The following is a 20,172-nucleotide window of genomic DNA, read 5'->3' as shown; positions in this document are numbered from 1 at the left end:
GGATAATTTTTTTGTTTGTTTGTTTTGAGACAGAGTCTTGATCTGTCGCCCAGGCTGGAGTGCAATGGCGCGATCTTGGCTCACTGCAACCTCCGCCTCCTGGGTTCAAGCGATTCTCCTGCCTCAGCCTCCTGAGTAGCTGGGATTAGAGGCACACGCCACCGCGCCTGGCCAATTTTTTAAATTTTATGGATTGTGCATTTGAAAAGTCACATCGATTTTTCTCCTGGAATGTCCTCTAGACGTGCCGTAGCTTCAAGTTTTACATGTAGGTCTAATTTAGGTTGTGTGATACAATGGGTTTGCATTTAGAAGGGTCGTCTGGCAGCAGCAAGGAAAGATTTCGGAGGGTGATAGCCTAGCGGCCTGAAACTACTGAGACTTGGAGAGAAGTGATGGTGGTTTTCACTAGGTGATAGCAGTGAAGGATATCGAAATGAATTAAAATACTGGGGATGTAGAATGACTGGACTTAATGGCTTGAGGGAAGTGTCCAGAATGATTCCTGGGTTTCTTACAACACTGAGGGTAGATAACTTGCGTGTACGTTTTTTGCACTTCAAATTGGTCCTCAATAAATAGTTTTTCCTTTGGAGAGGTTATGATTGAAATTTGGCCAGTCAGGGACACAGTATTCTCAAACAACACTCTTGTGTCAGTCCCCTTTTTGGATACTGCCTGGAGCCCACTATTGAACCCTGCCCTCCCAAGTCCAAAGACCTTTGCCTCCCACAGTAGCAGGAAAGGTGCCCAAGTTCTTTTACACACAAGGTGCGCACAGCGGCCAGCGCATGCCCAGAGAGGCTGTAAGGAAGACGACCGCCCGGAGAGAAAGGACGCACGCTTCCCGCCATTTTGTTCAGCTCACCGCGCAACCGGCCCCTGCTGGGGACTACAAGTCCCGTGAGTCTCCGCGGCGGCACGTCCTACCCCTCACTGTCCAGCCCGCTCCCTTTTTCCCCCCCTCCCCGGGGGCCGAGGGCTCCGGCTGCTCCCTGGCGGCCAACGGGCCAGGTAGGATTTCCGGGAGAGGCTGCTGTGGAGGCTGAGGAGGCGGCGGCGGAGACCTGGGTGAGTTCAGCGAGCAAGGGAAAGTGAGCAGGACCTGCTCAGTATCAGGCTGCGGGCTCCTCTCAGGCTGCGGCCCCGTTCTTGGCTGTGCGAGAGGGTCCCGGTCCGGGCAGAAGGTAACGGCCCGGGTCGCCGTCGCTTCGGGCCAGGGCGGGGCGGGGCCGCTGCCTCCCTCCTCAGCCCTCCCACAACGGTCCAGCCCGGGCGTCTCCGCCTGCGGCAGGGCCCGCGCAGGCTCGCCCTCTCCGCCCCCCGAGACTTGGCTGGGCCCTTTTGTCTGGGCTGCGTTGCGCCCCCTTTGTGCCGGTGCATGGAGTGTCCGCCACGGGGGAGCCTGTTCCGCCGGTCCCCAACGGGGACTGCTCCCTGGGGATCCGGTTACAGTAACCGGATCGGGTCAAAGTACATTTTTCAAAACCGTCCTGCCTCAGACCTCCGCACCCCGGCTGGTTAGAGCGGGGGCTTCGGAGCCAGGCGGAGTTTCTGTAGAAACCTGGAGGTTATTATTTAACTTTTAAACATCAGCCCGGGCGGCTTCAGGGCACGAAACTCCAGCGTTTTTCTTGGTGGAGAGATGAGTTTAAGAAAAAGAAGTGACCCCCTCTCTGCCACCCTTTACACCCCGCTCCGGGAAACCGGGAAGGCATCGAATTTGCTGCGATGTCTATGCAGCTCACATCTGTGATCGCTGGACCAAAGAACCAGTGGTGAATGGTAGAATGGCAGTTCACGCACCTCCCAAATCTCGGAGGAGAGTGACTTACAGGACATCACTGATTGCTTGCAAAAAAAACCCCAAAAAACCTCCAGTGCTTCATTCAGACACTCAGCGAGGGCTCCGTCCAACCTCTTTCTTTTCTTTTTCTTTTTAAAACAAAAAGTGGAAGGAAAAAGTCCTTCAGTGGAAGGATTTGCTTTATAGAGGAACCAGAAACCCAGTGGCTTCTAGAAGTCACTTACTTTTTCGCTAAATTAAAGGAATGAATTTCGAGCGTGGTGGCACGCGCCTGTAATGCCAACTATTCTGGAGGCTGAGGCAGGAGAATCGCTTGAGGCCAGAAGTTCGCGACCAGCCTGGGCAACACAGCAAGAACCCCGTCTAAAACAAAACAAAACAAAAGGAATGAAGCCAGTTTAGGGGATGAGGTGTGGTAGATTCTTACCAGAAACCGCGGAATTGCTTGGATTGTGGATTTGATCAAATTTGGCTAGATAGTGGTAACTGTGTATGTCCTCCTGTTGGAGGACTGCATTGTTAGAATCAGCTTAAGGTAAAATTTGTTTGTTTCATTTAAGAGACCAGAGTCTTGCTTGGTTGCTGAAGCTTGAGTACAGTGGAGAGCTCCTAGTTCACTGCAGCCTCCAACTTCCTGGCTTAAGCCATCCTCCCACCCGAGGCTCCCAGATGCCTGGGAATAGACGTGTGAGCCACTATGCTCGACTATTTAAGTTATTTATATGTATTTATTTATTTTGAGACCGAGTGTCACTCTGTTACCCAGGCTGGAGTGCAATGGTGTGATCTTGGCTCACTGCAACCTTCACTTCCCAGATTGAAGTGATTCTCCTGCCTCAGCCTCCTGAGTAGCTGGGATTACAGGTGTGTGCCAGCAAGCCCAGCTAATTTTTGTATTTTTAGTAAAGACAAGGTTTCACCCTGTTGGCCAGGCTGGCCTTGAACTCCTAACCTCAGGTGATCCACCTGCCTCGGTCTCCCAAAGTGCTGGGATTACAAGCATGAGCCACCATGCCTGGCCAATTTTTATGTATTTATTTTTTGAAATAGGGTCTCGCTGGGTTTCCCAGGCTGGAATGCAGTGAGGTGAGCACTGCCCACTGCAGCCTGGACCTCCTCCTGGGCTCAAGCCTCAACCTCCAGAGTAGCTGGGTCAACAGACACAGGACACCAGCCCAGCTAATTAAAAATTTTTTTAAAAAAATTTCTTAGTTATTGGGGTCCCACTCTGTTGCCCAGGCTGCTCTTGGACTCCTGGCCTCAAGTGATCCTCCCTCTTAAAGTGCTGGTATTAAACCTTAAGATAAAGAATTCTATTTTTGTTTTTTGAGGTAGAGTCTTGCTCTGTTGCTCAGGCTGTGCAGTGGCATCATCTTGGCTCACTGCAACCTCTGCCTCCTGGTTTCAAGCGATTCTCCTGGCACAGCCTCCCGAGTAGCTGAGATTACAGGCATGTGCCACCACGCCTGGCTAATTTTTTTTTTTTTTTTAGTAGACATGGTGTTCTACCGTGTTGGCCAGGCTGGTCTCAAACTCCTGACCTCAAGTGATTCGCCTGCCTCCACCTCCCAAAGTGCTGGGATTACAGGTGTGAGCCACCATGCCCGGCCAATAAAAAATTCTAAAGAAGGTCACTGCAAATAACCCTTTTGAAAAATAGATTAATTCGTGTTTCAAGTCTCTGGGATGAGGATAGCCAGGAGGATTCCTTTACATGAATCAGGGAAGGTTAATGAAGTCAGATAGGTTAATTCCTGCCCTAGCCAAGTAGGCAAATAAAGCCCTTCACACTGTATAACTTTGTTTGATATCTCACAATGGAAATGACTTACTCTTGAGAATCCTAGATTGTATTAGTAATACTGTATAGGGATAATGCAGTTCTTCAGTTTTTAATCCAGCAGTGAGTGAAGGTCTTCTGTGTTTTCCTGGCTATGGTTTGAAGAAGCAACCATAGAATTGCTCTAGTTTTAATAATAAACTGGCGGGGCGCAGTGGCCCACACCTGTAATCCCAGCACTTTGGGAGGCCGAGGCGGGTGGATCACCTGCGGTCAGGAGTTTGAGATCAGCCTGGCCAACATGGTGAAACCCTGTCTCTACTGAAAATACAAAAATTAGCCAGGTGTGGTGGTGGGCATCTGTAATCCCAGCTACTTGAGAGGCTGAGGCAGGAGAATCACTTGAACCTGGGAGGCGGAGGTCGCAGTGAGCCGAGATTGTGCCACTGCACTCCAGCCTGGGTGACAGAGCGAGACTCAGTCTCAAAAAAAAAAAAAAAAAAAAAGAAACAGCAGTTGCTATTGACTGTTACTTAATTGTACAAACACGACAATTTTCTCAATATTATTTATTTTTATGATTATGATTATGATTATTTTTTGAGACAAGGTCTTGTTCTGTCCCCCAGGCTGGAATACAATGCTATGATCGTGGCTCACTGTAGCCTCAACCTCCTGGGCTCAAGTGATCCTCCCACTTCAGCCTTCTGAGTAGTTGGGACTACAGGTGCTCACTACCACACTTAGCTAATTTTTTAATTTTTTTGTGAACCCAAGGTTTCCCTATGTTGCCCAGGCTGGTCTTGAACTCCTGGACTCAAGCAGTCCTCCTGCCTTAGCCTCCGAGAGTGCTGGGATTATATGCGTGAGCCACTGTGTCTGGCTATATATTTATTTATTTATTTTGTTTGTTTTAAACATAAGTTTTCTTTCTTTTTTTTTTGAGACGGAGTTTCACTCTTTTTGCCCAGGCTGGAGTTTAATGACACGATCGTGGCTCACTGCAACCTCTGCCTCCTGGGTTTAAGTGATTCTCCTGCCTCAGCCTCCTGAGTAGCTGGGATTATAGGAACGTGCCAACACGCCTGGCTAATTTTGTATTTTTAGGAGAGACAGAGTTTCTTTTTTTTGTTGTTGTTGTTTTTTTTTTTTGAGATGGAGTCTCACTCTGTCACCTAGGCTGGAGTGCAGTGGCGCGATCTCGGCTCACTGCAAGCTCCGCCTCCCAGGTTCACACAATTCTCCTGCCTCAGCCTCCTGAGTAGCTGGGACTACAGGCGCCCGCCACCATGCCCGGCAATTTTTTTTTTGTATTTTAGTAGAGATGGGGTTTCACCGCGTTCGCCAGGATGGTCTTGATCTCCTGATCTCGTGATCTGCCTGTCTCGGCCTCCCAAAGTGCTGGAATTACAGGCGTGAGCCACCACACTTGGCCAAGAGGAGGTTTCACCATGTTGCCCACGCTGGTCTTGAACTCCTGACCTCAGGTGATCCGCCCATTTCGGCCTCCCAAAGTTCTGGGATTACAGGCATCAGCTATCGTGCCTGGCCCATAATTTTATTTTATAATTTTTATAGAGACAGGTCTCGCCATGTTGCCCAGCCTGGTCTCAAATTCCTTGACTTAGGTGATCCTCTCACCTCAGCCTCCCAAAGTGCTGGGATTACAGGCGTTAGTCACCATGCCCAGCCTCCCAGTATCATTTTTTAAACAAGTTAATATACTTTGTGTCATTTACTCCTCACTGCAGTTCTATGAGATGGTTGTTACTCTCATTTTACAACTGATAAAGCCTAGCCTCTAAAATGTTTAAGTGACTTGCTCAAGGTTATAGTTAACCCAGGTAGTAAATATCAGAGTAAACCATACTTCAAGTCTAGTTCTCGTTCAGTTACCTCACACTTACTACAGTTACTAATCTTACCAGCACCAACAGCTTTAATTTGCTAAAATCTAAATATTGGAGAAAATGGAAAATATTTTCCAGTTAAGGCAATCGATTTACAAGGAACTGGAATTTCTGGAACCATAAACAATGAGTCTTTCTCATAAATTATTATTATTATTATTATTTTATTTATTTATTTTTTTTGAGACGGAGTCTCGCTCTGTCGCCCAGGCTGGAGTGTAATGGCGCGATCTCGGCTCACTGCAAGCTCCGCCTCCCGGGTTCACGCCATTCTCCGGCCTCAGCCTCCCGAGTAGCTGGGACTACAGGCGCCCGCCACTGCGCCCGGCTAATTTTTTTCTATTTTTAGTAGAGACGGGGTTTCACCATGGTCTCGATCTTCTGACCTTGTGATCCGCCCGCCTCGGCCTTCCAAAGTGCTGGGATTACAGGCGTCAGCCACCGCGCCTGGCTCTTTCTCATAAATTACACTGAACATTGGTGCCATTACTTTGTCTTCTGATATGCTGTGATTACCTTGTGCCTAGGCAGAATGGCAGTTTTATGCAACGCTCAAAAAGTGATGAGTTACTGAGTTTTGCTTTCCCCTAATCTTTGCTATAAGGTTTATTAACTGTGTTGGAGAACATAAATACAATAGCTTTGGCTGCTGAAACTAACATTGAAGATAGAACTGAAATTAAGATACTGTACTTTTTTAGTCAGACCATTGGGACTCAAGAGAATGCTTTCTCTAGTTTCTGCTTTTAATAAAAACTTTTAATCAGTTTCAAACCTGCAGTTAAGTCTTGGATTTATGTTAGTACATGCCATGAATGTGACATCAGAAACAGAAACCTACTTCACCTCCCTTACTTATTAGGTAAAATGCATAACATGCCAATGGAATTGAGTCAATACAATTATGTAGTCTAGCCTTTCTAACTGGTAGAAGCCTGTCTGAAATCTTTTATTAGTGCATTATAATGGGAAATAACTTTTTTTCCTTGTGCTTTTGCTGTTGGTTTACTTCATTTCCAAAACCATCTGTTCATTCAGTCAACAAATACGGAAAGCCTGTTATATTCTAGGCACTGTTGTAGACACTGAGGACAAAACAGTGAAAACAAGTGTTTTCCCTCTTGGGGTTTACCTGCTGATTAGGGTTGGCTGGGAAGAGGAAGGAGTCTGACAGTAAATAAGCACTGAATAAATAAAATCCCCTCATATAATTGCAACCTTGAGCAACTCGACCTCTTTGAGCTTTAGTTTTCTTGTCTTTAACATGGATGTAATTGATTCCTGCTCCTCCTATCTTGTGGATTGTTTCCAAGAGGGAGTGGAATAAGTATTTGGATACATTATATGCTTCAAATTCCCGTAGCAAGTTATTTTTACTAGTATTAGAAGAAGAGGCCCATCATGGTGGCTCACGCCTGTAATCGCAGCACTTTGGGAGGCCAAAGCAAGCAGATCACTTGAGGCCAGGAGTTCGAGACAAGCCTGGCCAACATGGTGAAACCCCATCTCTACTAAAAATACAAACAATTAGCTGGGGGTGGTGGCCCATGCTTGTAGTCCCAGTTACTTGGGAGGCTGAGGCATGAGACTTGCTTGATCCCAGGAGGCAGAGGTTTCAGTGAGCAGAGATTGTGCCACGGCACTCCAGCCTGGGTGATAGAGCAAGATTCCATTCCCCTACCACCCCTACACCCCCCCCCCCCGAAAAGAAAAGAAAAGAAAACAAGGAGCATTGGAAGAAGATTATTTATAAAGAAAGAGAGAGGCTAGGCCTGGTGGCTCATGTGTGTAATTCCAGTGCTTCAGGAGGCTAAGGCAGGAGGATCACTTTATGTTTATGCCAGGAGTTTGAGACCAGCCTGGGCAACATAGCAAGACTTTGTCTCTGCAAAAAAAAAATTTTTTTTAAATCAGCCAGGCATGGTAGTGGACATCTGTAGTCCCAGTTACTCAGGAGGCTGAGATAGGAGGATCACTTGAGCCCCACGGTTTGAGGCTGCAGTGAGCTATGATTGTGTCACCACACTACATTCTGGGTGGCAGAGCTGGAGACCCTGTTTCAAAAAATAAGTAAATAAATAAAATAGGAAAGAGAGAACGGAATGGATGGATTCTTTATTCTGAGGGAGCTCTAAATTCCCGTTGTAAAACTTTCACAGTCATTTCTTCACAGGGGCTACCATAACCAAATTATGTAGACCTTTTTCTATTCTCTTCTTTCTTTCTTTTTCTTTTTTTTTTTTTCACTCCTGTGGTCCCAACTACTCGGGAGGCTGAGGCACAAGAATCACTTGAACCCAGGAGGTGGAGGTTGCAGTGAGCCAAGATTGTGCCACTGGACTCCAGCCTGGGTGACAGAGTGAGACTCTGTCTCAATTTTTTTTTTTTTTGTGACAAGGTCCCACTCTGTCACCCAGGCTAGAGTCCAATGGCATGATCAGGGCTTACTGCAGCCTTGATCTCTCCCAGGCTCAAGCACTCCTCCCACCTTAGCCCCCTGAGTAACTGGGACTACAGGCATGCACCACCATGCCTGGTTAATTTTTTCTTTTTTTTTTCTTTTAGTAGAGACAAGGTCTCATTATGTTGCCCAGACCAGTCTTGAACTCCTGAGCTGGAGCGATCCGCCCACCTTGGCCTCCCAAAGTGCTGGGATTACTGGCGTGAGCCACTGTGCTGGGCCTATGTAGACCTTTAAACTGTTTTTTTGAAATGGAGTTTCACTCTTGTCATTCAGGCTGGAGTGACCCTGTGATCTCAGCTTATTGCAACCTCTGCCTCCCAGGTTCAAGCGATTCTCCAGCCTCAGCCTCCCGAGTAGCTGGGATTACAGGTGCCCACCACCATGCCCAGCTAATTTTTGTGTTTTTAGTAGAGACAGGGTTTCGCCATGTTGGCCAGGCTGGTCCCAAGGTCCCAAACTCCTGACCTCAGGTAATCCACCCACCTTGGCCTCCCATAGTGCTAGGATTACAGGCGTGGGCCATCGCGCCCACCTTTTTTTTTTTTTTTAGATGGGAGTCTCACTCTGTTGCCCAAGCTGGAGTGCAGTGGTGTGATCTCAGTACACTGCAACCTCTGCCTTTTGGGTTCAAGCGATTCTCTTGCCTCAGCCTCCTGAGTAGTTGGAATTACAGGCATGCACCACTATGCCCTGATTATTTTTTGTATTTTTAGTAGAGATGGGGTTTCACCGTGTTGGCCAGGCTAGTTTTGAACTCCTGACCTCAAGTGATCCACCCGCCTCGGCCTCCCGAAGTGCTAGGATCACAGGCGTGAGCCACCACACCCAGCCCATCAAAGCCTTTTAAAATGATCTGTAGGCCGGGCATGGTGGCTCTGGCCTGTAATCCTAGAATCGTTTGAGGCCACAAGGTGGAGTTCAAGACTAGTCTGACCAACATGGTAGAACCTTGTCTCTACAAAAAATACACAAAGGTTAGCTCAGCATAATGGCACACTCCTATAGTCCCAGCTACTCTGGAGGCTGAGATGGGAGGATTGCCTGAGCCTGGAAGGTTGAGGCTGCAGTGAGCCATCATTGCGCCACTGCACTCCAGCCCAGGTAGACAGAGTGAAAGCCCATCTCAAAAAAAAAAAAAAAAAAAAAAAAAAAAAAAAAAAAAAAAAAAAATTGCTTACTCTCTTGAAGGTAGATGAGAGGGTTTAGAGAAGGTATTTATTTACTTGTTAAAAATTTTTGACCGGACGCGGTGGCTCACACCAGTAATCCCAACACTTTGGGAGGCCGAGGCGGGCAGATCATGAGGTCAGGAGATGGAGACCATCCTGGCTAACACGGTGAAACCCCGTGTTACTCTACTAAAAATACAAAAAATTAGCCGGGTGTGGTGGCGGGCGCCTGTAGTCCCAGCTACACAGGAGGCTGAGGCAGGAGAATGGCGTGAATCCGGTAGGCGGAGCTTTCTGTGAGCCGAGATTGCGCCACTGCACTCCAGCCTGGGCGACAGAGCAAGACTCCGTCTCAAAAAAATAAAAAATAAAAAATAAAAACATTAGCCAGGCATGGTGGCGGGCGCCTGTAGTGTCAGCTGGTTGGGAAGCTGAGGCAGGAGAATGGCGTGAACCTGGGAGGCGGCGCTTGCAGTGAGCTGAGATCGCACCACTGCACTCCAGCCTGGGCGACAAAGCGAAGACTCTGTCTCAAAAAAAAAAAAAAAAAATTTGGCCAGGCACAGTGGCTCACATTTGTATTCCCAGCACTTTGGGAGGCTGAGGCGGGTGGATCACCTGAGGTCAGGAGTTCAAGACTAGCCTGGCCAACGTGGTGAAACCCCGTCTCTACTAAAAAAAAAAAAAAAAAAAAAGCCTGGTGTGGTGGCCCGCACCTATAGTCCCAGCTACCCCAGGAGGCTGAGGTGGTGCAAGGATCACCTACCTGAACCTGAGGAGGTAGGGGTTGCAGTGAGCTGCGGTCGCACAACTGCACTCCAGCCTGGGTGAGAGAGTGAGACTTCATCTAAAAAAAAAATTTTTTTTTACCATTTTTTTGTCTTCGTTCCTTCCGTCCTTCCTTCCTTCCGTCCTTCCTTCCTTCCTTCCTTTCTTTCTCCCTCCACCACCCCGCCCCCCGTTTTTTTTAACAACCCAAGGGCACAAGGGGAAAAAATAGAGGAAGTATTTAGAATGTTTTGTTTTGTTTTGATTTTAAGGATGGGAGAGGTTTGACATGTTTGAAGTGAAAGGGAAAGCAACCAGCAGAGAGGCAGATATTGGAGATCTGCACAGAGAAAATGTAGATAATGAAGAAGCCTTAGATGGAAATAGATGAAAAGCTTATAAAGCAGTCAACTTTGAAGAGGAACATGAAGAAATAAAGGGTGAGAGAAGATATATTTGGAAGTGGTGACATGGAAGGTGAAATAAGAGTAGTTGTTACCAGTTGATTATTCTGTTACCCAGGCACTGATCTAGGTTGGTTTATTTTCATTTTTATTTATGTATGTATTTATTTTTTTAAGACAGTCTTGCTCTGTTGCCCAGGCTGGAGTACAGTGGCACAGTCATGGCTCACTGCAGCCTCAACCCCTCAGGGCTCAAGCAATCTTCCCATCTCAGCCTGCTGAGTAGCTGGGACTACAGGCACACCGCCACGCCTGGCTAATTTTTGTGGTTTTTGTAGAGACGGGATTTCGCCACATTGCCTAGGCTGGTCTTGAATTCCTAGGCTTAAGCGATCTTCCTGCCTGGGCCTCCCAAAGTGCTTGAATTACATGCATGAGCCACCATGGCCAGCCTGTAATTTCTTTCTTTCTTTTTTTTGAAACGGAGTCTCAGTCTGTCACCCAGGCTGTAGTGCAGTGGTGCGACCACAGCTCACTGCAACCTCTACCTCCCCAGACTCACATAGGTGATCCTTCCACCTCAGCCTCCCGGGTAGCTGGGACTATAGGTGCGGGCCACCAAGCCAGGCTAATTTTTAAAAATTTTTGTAAAGATGGGATTTCACCATGTTGCCTAGGCTAGTCTTGAACTCCTGGTCTCAAGTGATCCATCCACCTTGGCCTCCCAGAGTGCTAGGATTACAAAGGTGTGAGCCCCTGTGACTGGCCCTGGCCTGTAATTTCTTATATTTCATAATTGTAAAATTATTTGTCCATAAGTGGAGTAAATATTGTATTCTCAACTTGTGTTTCTATTATCAACTTTTTTTAAACTTTTGGACAAACTAATTTAGATGTGTGGGATAAAAATATTATTCTGTGTTTTTTTTAATTTAACTTTTATGTTCAGAGAGATATGTGCAAGGTTTGGTGTATAGGTAAACTTGTATCATGGAGGTTTGTTGTGCAGATTATTTTAGCACCCAGGTATTAAGCCTAGTGCCCATTAGTTATTTGTCCAGATCCTCTCCCTGCTCCCATCCTCCACTCTCTGATAGGCACCAGTGAGTGTTGTTCCCCTCTGTGTCCATGTGTTCTCATCATGCAGTATTTGGAACATGTGATATTTGTTTTTCTGTTTCTGCATTATTTTGCTAAAGATAATGGCTTCCAGCTCCACCTGTGTTCCTGCAAAGGACATGATCTTGTTGGATTTTATGGCAGCATAGTATTGCATGGTGTATATGTACCACATTTTCTTTATCTAGTCTACTTTTGATGGACATTTAGGTTGATTCCATGTCTTTACTGTTGTGAATAGTGCTGCAGTGAACATATGTGTGCATATGTCTTTATAATAGAATGATTTATATTCCTTTGGGTATATAACCAGTAATGGGGGGATTTCTGGGTTGAATGGTATTTTTGTTTTAAGTCTTTGAGGAATTGCCACACTGTCTTCCACAATAGTTGAACTAATTTATACTCCCACCAACAACGTATAAGCATTGCTTTTTCTCCACAACCTCGCCGGCATCTATTATTTTTTGACTTTTTTTTTTTTTCTGAGATGGAGTCTTGCTGTGTCACCCAAGCTGGAGTGCAGTGGTGCGATCTTGGCTCACTACAGCCTCCGCCTCTGCCTCCCGGGTTCAGGCAGTTCTCCTCTCAGCCTTTCGAGTAGCTGGGATTACAGGCCCACATCACCAAGCCCAGCTAATTTTTGTATTTTTGTAGAGACAGGGTTTCACCATGTTGGCCAGTCTGGTCTCGAAATCCTGAGCTCGTGATCTGCCCGCCTCGGCCTCCCAAAGTGCTGAGATTACAGCCGTAAGCCACTGAGCCTGGCCTTTTTTTTTTTTTTTTTTGAGACAGAGTTTCGCTCTGTTGCCCAGGCTGGAGTGCAGTGGTGCGATCTCAGCTCACTGCAACCTCCGCCTCCCAGATTCAAGCGATTCTCCTGCCTCAGCCTCCCGAGTAGTTGGGACTACAGGCGCATGCCACCACGCCCGGCTAATTCTTTGTGTTTTTAGTAGAGACGGAGTTAAACCATGTTAGCCAGGATGGTCTCAATCTCCTGACCTCGTGATCCACCCGCCTCAGCCTCCCAAAATGCTGGGATTACAGGCATGAGCCACCGCACCTGGCCTGGCCTATTTTTTGACTTTTTAATACTAGTTATCCTGACTGGCATAAGATGGTATCTCATTGTGGTTTCGATTTGCATTTCTCTAATGGTCAGTGATGTTGAGCTTTTTTCATATGATTGTTGGCTGTATGTATGTCTTCTTTTGAAAAGTGTTAGTTCATGTCCTTTCCCACTTTTTTCTTTTTGAGACAGAGTCTTGCTCTGTTGCCCAGGTTGGAGTGCAGTGGCACAGTCTTGGCTCACTGAAACTTCTGCTTCCCAGCTTCAAATGATTCTTGTGCTTCAGCCTCCCAAGTAGCTGGGATGACCACACCACCACGCCTGGCTAATTTTTGTATTTTTAGTAGAGATGAGGTTTTACCATGTTGGCCAGGCTGGTCTCGAATTCCTGGCCTCAAGTGATCCACCTGCCTCGGCCTCCCAAAGTGTTGGGATTACAGGTGTGAGCCACTGCCCCCAGCCCTTTGCCTACTCTTTAATGAGGTTGCTTGGTTTTCTTCTTACAAATTTAAGTTCCTTATAGATGCTGGATATTAGACCTTTGTCAGATGCATAGTTTGCAAGAATTTTCTCCCATTCTGTAGGTTGTCTGTTCACCCTGTTGATAGTTTCCTTTGCTGTGCAGGAGCTCTTCAATTAGATCCCATTTATCAGTTTTTGCTTTTGTAATAATTGCTTTTGGTGTCTCTTTCATGAAATTTTTACCTATTTTTATGTCCAGAATGGTATTGCCTAGGTTATCTTCCAGGGTTTTTGTAGTTTTGGGTTGGACATTTAAGTCTTTAATCTGTCTTAGGTTAATTTTTGTGTATAGAGTAATGAACAGATCCATTTTCAATCTTCTGCATATGGCTAACCAGTTATCCCAACACTGCTTATTTATTTATTATTTATTTATTTATTTTTAGACAGAGTCTCGTTCTGTCACCCAGGCTGGAGTGCAGTGGCATGATCTCAGCTCACTGCAACCTCTGCCTCCTGGGTTGAAGTAATTCTCCTGACTCAGCCTACTGAGTAGCCGGACTACAGGCACCCGCCACCATGTCTGGCTAATTTTTGTATTTTTAGTAGAGACAGGGTTTCACCATGTTGGTCAGGCTGGTCTCGAACTCCTGACCTCAAGCGATCCACCCACGTTGACTTCCCAAAGTGTTGGGATTACAGGCATGAGCCACTGCGCCTGGCCTCCTGCACCATTTATTGAATGGGGAATTCCTCATTGCCTATTTTTGTCTGGTGTATCAAAGATCAGATACTTGTAGGTGTGTGGCCTTTATTTCTGAGTTCTCTATTCTGTTCCATTGGTCTGTGTGTCTTTTTTTGTACCAGTACCATGCTGTATTGGTTACTATAGCCTTGTGATATAGTTTGATGTTGGAGAGCATGATGCCTCCAGCTTTGTTCTTTTTGCTTAGGATTTCCTTGGCTCTTTGGGCTCCTTTTTGGTTCCATATGAATTTCAAAACAATTTTTTTTTCTAGTTTTGTGAAGAATGTCAGTAGTACTTTAAAAGGAATAGGATGGAATCTGTACATTTCTTTGGGCAGTATGGTCATTTTAACAATATTGATTCTTCCTATCCATAGGCATGGGATGTTTTTCCGTTCGTTTGTGTCATCTCTGATTTCTTTGAGCAGTGTTTTGTAGTTCTCTTTGTAGACATCTTTCACCTCACTGGTTAGCTATATTCCTAGGTATTTGTGTGTGTGTGTGTAGCAGTTGTGAATGGGATTGTGTTCCTGATTTGGTGCTCAGCTTGACCATTGTTGATGTATAGGAATGTTAGTGATTTTTCACATTGATTTTATATCCTGAGATTTTGCTGAAGTTGTTTATCAGCTTAAGGAGCTTTTGTGCTGAGACCATGGGGTTTTCTGGATATAGGATCATGTTGTTTACAAACAAAGATAGTTTGACTTCCTCTCTTCCTATTTAGATGCCCTTAAATACCTACTTTATTGAATTTTTAACATGAAGCGGTATTGAATTTTATTGAAAGCCTTTTCTGCATCTGTTGAGATAATCATGTGGTTTTTGTCTTTAGTTCTGTTTATGTGATGAATCATATTTACACATTTGCGTATGTTGAACCAACCTTGCATCCCAGGTCTAAAGCCTACTTGATCGTGGTGGGTAAGCTTTTTGATGTGTTGCTGGATTTGATTTGCCAGTATTTTGTTGAGGATTTTTGCATCGATATTCATCAAGAATATTGACCTGAAGTTTTCTTTTTTTGTTAATGTCTCTGCCAAGTTTTGGTATCAGGATGATGCTGGCCTCATAGAATGAGTTAGGAAGGAGTCCCTCCTCTTCATTCTTTTGGAATAGTTTCAGCAGGAATGGTACCAGCTCTTCTTGGTACATCTGTTAGAATTCAGCTGTGAATCCATCTGGTCCTGGGCTCTTTTTGGCTGATAGGCTGTTTATTACCGACTCAGTTGCAGAGCTCGTTACTGGTCTGTTCGGGGATTCAGTTTCTTCCTGGTTCATTCTTGGGAGGGTGTATGTGTCTAGGAATTATCCGTTTTTTCTAGATTTTCTAGTTTATGTACATAGAGGTGTTCATAATATTATCGGATGGATATTTGTATTTCTGTGGGGTCAGCAGTAATAGCCCCTTGTCATTTCTGATTGTGATTATTTGAATCTTCTCTCTTTTCATCTTTATTAGTCTAGCTAGCAGTCTATTGTATTACTTTTTTCAAAGAACCAACTCCACCAGACGCAAGGGCTCATGCCTGTAATCCCAGCACTTTGGGAGGCCAAGGTGGGTGGATCACTTGAGGCAAGGAGTTTCAGACCAGCCTGGCCAACACAGCGAAACCCCATCTCTACTAAGAATACAATTAGCCCGGCATGGTGGTCCATACCTGTAATCCTAGCTACTTGGGAGCCTGAGGCATGAGAATCGCTTCAACCTGGGAGGTGGAGGTTGCAATGAGCCAAGATTGCACCACTGTGCTCCAGCCTGGACAACAGAGTGAGACCATATCTCAAAAAATAATAATAAATAAATAAATAAAATAAAACACAAAAAACCCAAATCCCTCCTGGATTTGTTGATCTTCTGAATGAGTTTTCAGTGTCTCAGTCTCCTTCAGTTCAGCTGTGAGAAAAATGTATATTCTGTTTTTTGTTTGTTTTTTTGAGACAGAGTCTTGCTGTGTCACCCAGGCTGGAGTGCAGTGGTGTGATCTCAGCTCACTGCAGCCTCCACCTCCCAGATTCAAACAATTCTCCTGCCTCAGCCTCCCGAGTAGCTGGGACTACAGGCATGTGCCACCAATCTTGGCAAATTTTTGGACTTTTAGTAGAGACAGGGTTTCGCCATGTTGGTCAGGTTGGTCTTGAACTCCTGACTTCAGGTGATCCACCTGCCTCGGCCTCCCAAAGTGCTGGGATTACAGATGTGAGCCATCATGCCTGACCAATTCTGTTGTTTTTGGATGGAGGGTTCTGTAGGTGTCTTATCAGGTCCCTTTGACCCAGTGCTAAGTTTGAATCCGGAATATCTTTGTTAATTTTCTGTCTTGATGATCTAATATTGTCAGTGGGGTGTTAAAGACTCTCACTATTATTTTGTGGGAGTCTAGGTCTCTTTGAAGGTCTCTAAGAACTTGCTTTATGAATCTGGGTGCTCCTATGTTGGGTATATATATGTGGTGGTGTGAGTCACCATGCCCGGCCTTGTGTTTTTTTAAATAATGTTATCCAATTATTTTCAGTAGCAATTGCTTTGTGAGGGCATTTTGAACCTTGTAAGACACCAAATTACGAAGTGTTTTTATTAGTCTTGTGATACTGGTGTCCACTTAGGTCATTAGATATTTAAAATCTTCACTTTATATAGGACCAACGATATTTAAAAAAATAGTGAAGTATCTTTCTCACACTAGTGTTGATGATGTGTATAATTTCTTGTTTACCTGAGAATAGGACTCATAGAGAAATGGTTGTTTTTTGGGAAAGCTTAGGTGAGTTGATTGTTTATTAAGCAAGGTTAAAAAGCAGAGCCCTCAGGCCGGGCGCAGTGGCTCACGCCTGTAATCTCAGCACTTTGGGAGGCTGAGGCAGGCGGATCACGAGGTCAAGAGAGGGAAACAATCCTGGCCGACATGGTCTCTACTAAAAATACAAAATTAACTGGGCATCGTGGCACGCGCCTATAGTCCCAGCTACTCGGGAGGCTGAGATAGGAGAATCGCTTGAACCTGGGAGGCGGAGGTTGCAGTGAGCTGAGATTGTGCCACTGCACTCCAGCCTGAGCAACAGAGACAGAAATTCTGTCTCAGAAAAAAGAAAACAATTCCAGGCTGGGCACAGGTGATTCAAGCCTGTAACACAGCATTTTGCTAGGCGGAGGCAGGCAGATTGCTTGAGCTGAGGAGTTTGAGACCAGCCTGGGCAACATGGTGAAATCCCATCTCTACAAAAAATATGAAAATTAGCTGGGTGTGGTGGTGTGCACCTGTAGTCCCAGCTACTTGGGAGGCTGAGGTAGAAAGATCTCACCTGAGCCCGGGGAGGTTGAGGCTGTAGTGAGCCGTGATTATGCCACTGCATTCCAGCCTGGGCGACAGAGTGAGATTCTGTTTTAAAAAAAAATAATAAAATAGGACAGGTGCGGTGGTTCACGCCTGTGATTCCAGCACTTTGGGAGGCTGAGGCGGGTGGATCACGAGGTCAGGAGTTCAAGACCAGCCTGGCCAACGTGGTGAAACGCCATCTCTACTAAAAATACAAAAATTAGCTTTGCATGGTGGCGGGCACCTGTAATCCCAGCTACTCAGGAGGCTGAGGCAGGAGAATTACTTGAACCCGGGAGGCGGAGGTTACAGTGAGCCTAGATCATGCCATTGCACTCCAGCCTGAGCAACAAGAGCGAAACTTCATCTCAAAAAAAACAAAAAAAAAAAACTATCTGGGTGTGAGTGGTACATGCCTGTAGTCCAGCTACTCGGGAAGCTGAGGTGAGAGAATCTTTTGAACCTAGGAGGTGGAGGTTGCAGTGAGCTGAGATTGTGCCACTGTAGTCCAACCTGGGTGACAAAGCGAGACTCCATCTCAATAAGAAAAAAATAAATGAGTAAATAAAAATAATAAAATAGGCTGGGCACAATGGCTCACACCTGTAATGCCAGCGCTTTCGGAGGCTGAGGCAGGCGAATCATGAGGTCAGGAGCGAATCATGAGGTCAAGACCAGCCTGGTCAACATGTTGAAACCCGTCTCTACTAAAAATACAAAAATTTGCCAGGCATAGTGGCACACATCTGTAACCCCAGCTACTTGGGAGACTGAGACAGGAGAATCACTTGAACCCAGGAGGCGGAGGTCGCGAGCCAAGATGGCACCACTGCACTCCAGCCTGGGCGACAGAGCGAGACTCCGTCTCAAAAAATAATAGTAATAGGCCTGGCACGGTGGCTTATACCTGTAATCCCAGCACTTTGGGAGGCCAAGGCGGGCGGATCATGGAGGTCAGGAAATTGAGACCATCATGGCTAACATGGTGAAACCCCGTCTCTACTAAAAATACAAAAAATTAGCTGGGCGTGGTGGCAGGCGCTTGTAGTCCCAGCTACTCGGGAGGCTGAGGCAGGAGAATGGTGTGAACCCAGGAGGCAGAGGTTGCAGTGAGCTAAGATCGCACCACTGCACTCCAGCCTGGGCTACAGAGGGAGACTCTCTCAAAAAAAAATAAATAAATAAATAAATAAATAAAAATAATAATATTAAAGTAAAACTCATAGCAGCAGAGAATAAAATGGTGGTTACCAGGAGCTGTGTCAGGGTGGAGATTGGGGGGCTGGTGGTCAAAGAGTATAAAATTTCTGTTAGAAGGAATAAGCACAAGAAATCTGTTGTACAACATAGTGACCTTAGTCTCTCTCTCTCTCTCTATATATATATATTTTTTTTTTTTGAGACAGAGTTTTGCTCTTCTTGGCCAGGCTGGAGTGCAATGGCACGATCTCGGCTCACCGCAACCTCCGCCTCCCAGGTTCAAGCGATTCTCCTGCCTCAGCCTCCCGAGTAACTGAAATTACAGGCATTCACCACCATGCCTGGCTAATTTTTTGTATTTTTAGTAGAGATGGGGTTTTTCCATGTTGGTCAGACTGATCTCGAACTCCCAACCTCAGGTGATCCGCCCACCTCGGCCTCCCAAAGTGCTGGGATTACAGGCATGAGACCTCGCCCGGCCAGTAAAAATATGTTCTATACTTGAAAATTGCTGAGAATAGATTTTAAGTGTTCTCACCACAAAAAAACTTAATTATTTTAGGTAATGGACATGTTAATTAGTTTGATTTAGCCATTCCACAGTCTTCACTACAGTAGCGCTCCCCATTATCAACAGTTTTGCTTTCTGTGGTTTTACTTACCCAAGATGAGCCATGGGCTGAAGATATGAAAAATTCCAGCAACAAATAATTTGTTAGTTTTAAATAGCGTGCGTGCCATTCTGAGTAGTGTGATGAAATCTCCCTTGCCGTCCTGCATATGTCGTGAATCATCTCTTTGCTCAGTGTCTCCACACTGAGTATGCTACATGCCCTTTAGTAGCAGACTTGGTTATCAGATTGACTCAGGCTATTGCAGTGCTCGTGTTCAAGTAACCCTTATTTTTACTTAATAATGGCCTCAAAGTGCAAGAATAGTGACGCTGGCAATTTGGATATACCAAGGATAAATTCTTTTTTTTTTTTTTTTTGAGACAGACTCTTGCTCTGTTGCCCAGACTGGAGTTCAGTGGCCCCATCATTGCTCACTGCAACCTCCACCTCTCCTGAGCTCAAAGAATCCTCGCACCTCAGCCTCCAGAGTAGCTGGGATTGCAGATGTGCATCACCATGCCTGGATAATTTTTGTGGTTTTTGTAGAGATGAGGTTTTTGCTGTGTTACCCAGGCTGGTCTCGAACTCCTGGGCTCAAGTGATCTGCCTGCCTCGGCCTCCCAAAGTGCTGGGATTACAGGTGTGAGCCACCACTCCCAGCCAATAAACTATTAAGTGCATCCTTTAAGCAAAAAGATGAAAGTTCTAGACTTACTAAGGAAAAAAAAAAAAAAAAAAATCTTAGGTCAAGATTGCTAAAATCTATTGTAAAAATGAATTTTTTTTTTTTTTTGAGACGGAGTCTCACTCTGTAGCCCAGGCTGGAGTGCAGTGGCCGGATCTCAGCTCACTGCAAGCTCCGCCTCCCGGGTTCACGCCATTCTCCGGCCTCAGCCTCCCGAGTAGCTGGGACTACAGGCGCCCGCCACCTCGCCCGGCTAGTTTTTTGTATTTCTTAGTAGAGACGGGGTTTCACCGTGTTAGCCAGGATGGTCTCGATCTCCTGACCTCGTGATCCACCCGTCTCGGCCTCCCAAAGTGCTGGGATTACAGGCTTGAGCCACCGCGCCCGGCCTTTTTTGTTTTTTATGAACCCTGCATGTTACATTTGAAAGAGTGAGTTTTCTATCTGTGAAATTGTGAAGACAAAAAAAGAAAATTGTGCTAGTTTTGCTGTTGTACTCCACATTTCAGAAGTTACAATCACAGTGCACGATGAGTTCCTAGTGAAGAAGGAAAAGATGCTAAATTTGTGGGTGAGAGACATGAACAAAAACATGCTTTGATTGAGTGCAATTGGATTCAGTACTGTCCATTGTTTCAGTTATCCACTGAGGGTCTT

General features: G+C 45.7%; 1 protein-coding gene across 37 annotated transcripts in view; it reads left to right on the top strand.

Moving 5' to 3' along the window:
* Positions 1-760: 760 nt before the first annotated feature.
* Positions 761-20,172, top strand: part of PHACTR4 (phosphatase and actin regulator 4) — a 145,288-nt gene continuing 125,876 nt past the window's right edge. For 6 of the 37 annotated variants that reach the window (XM_077965770.1, XM_077965774.1, XM_077965693.1 and 3 more), the window contains exon 1: positions 762-1,071. The gene's annotated coding sequence lies outside the window, so the exon portion shown is untranslated. Of the gene's footprint in view, positions 1,072-10,170; positions 10,433-20,172 lie in introns of those variants that run through there. The other 31 variants (XM_077965734.1, XM_077965672.1, XM_077965779.1 and 28 more) reach the window with 20 other exon arrangements.

The sequence above is a fragment of the Macaca mulatta genome, chromosome 1, assembly GCF_049350105.2.
Source record: "Macaca mulatta isolate MMU2019108-1 chromosome 1, T2T-MMU8v2.0, whole genome shotgun sequence".
Classification (NCBI taxonomy): Eukaryota; Metazoa; Chordata; class Mammalia; order Primates; family Cercopithecidae; genus Macaca; species Macaca mulatta.
This window is presented reverse-complemented; position numbering and strand designations above follow the sequence as displayed.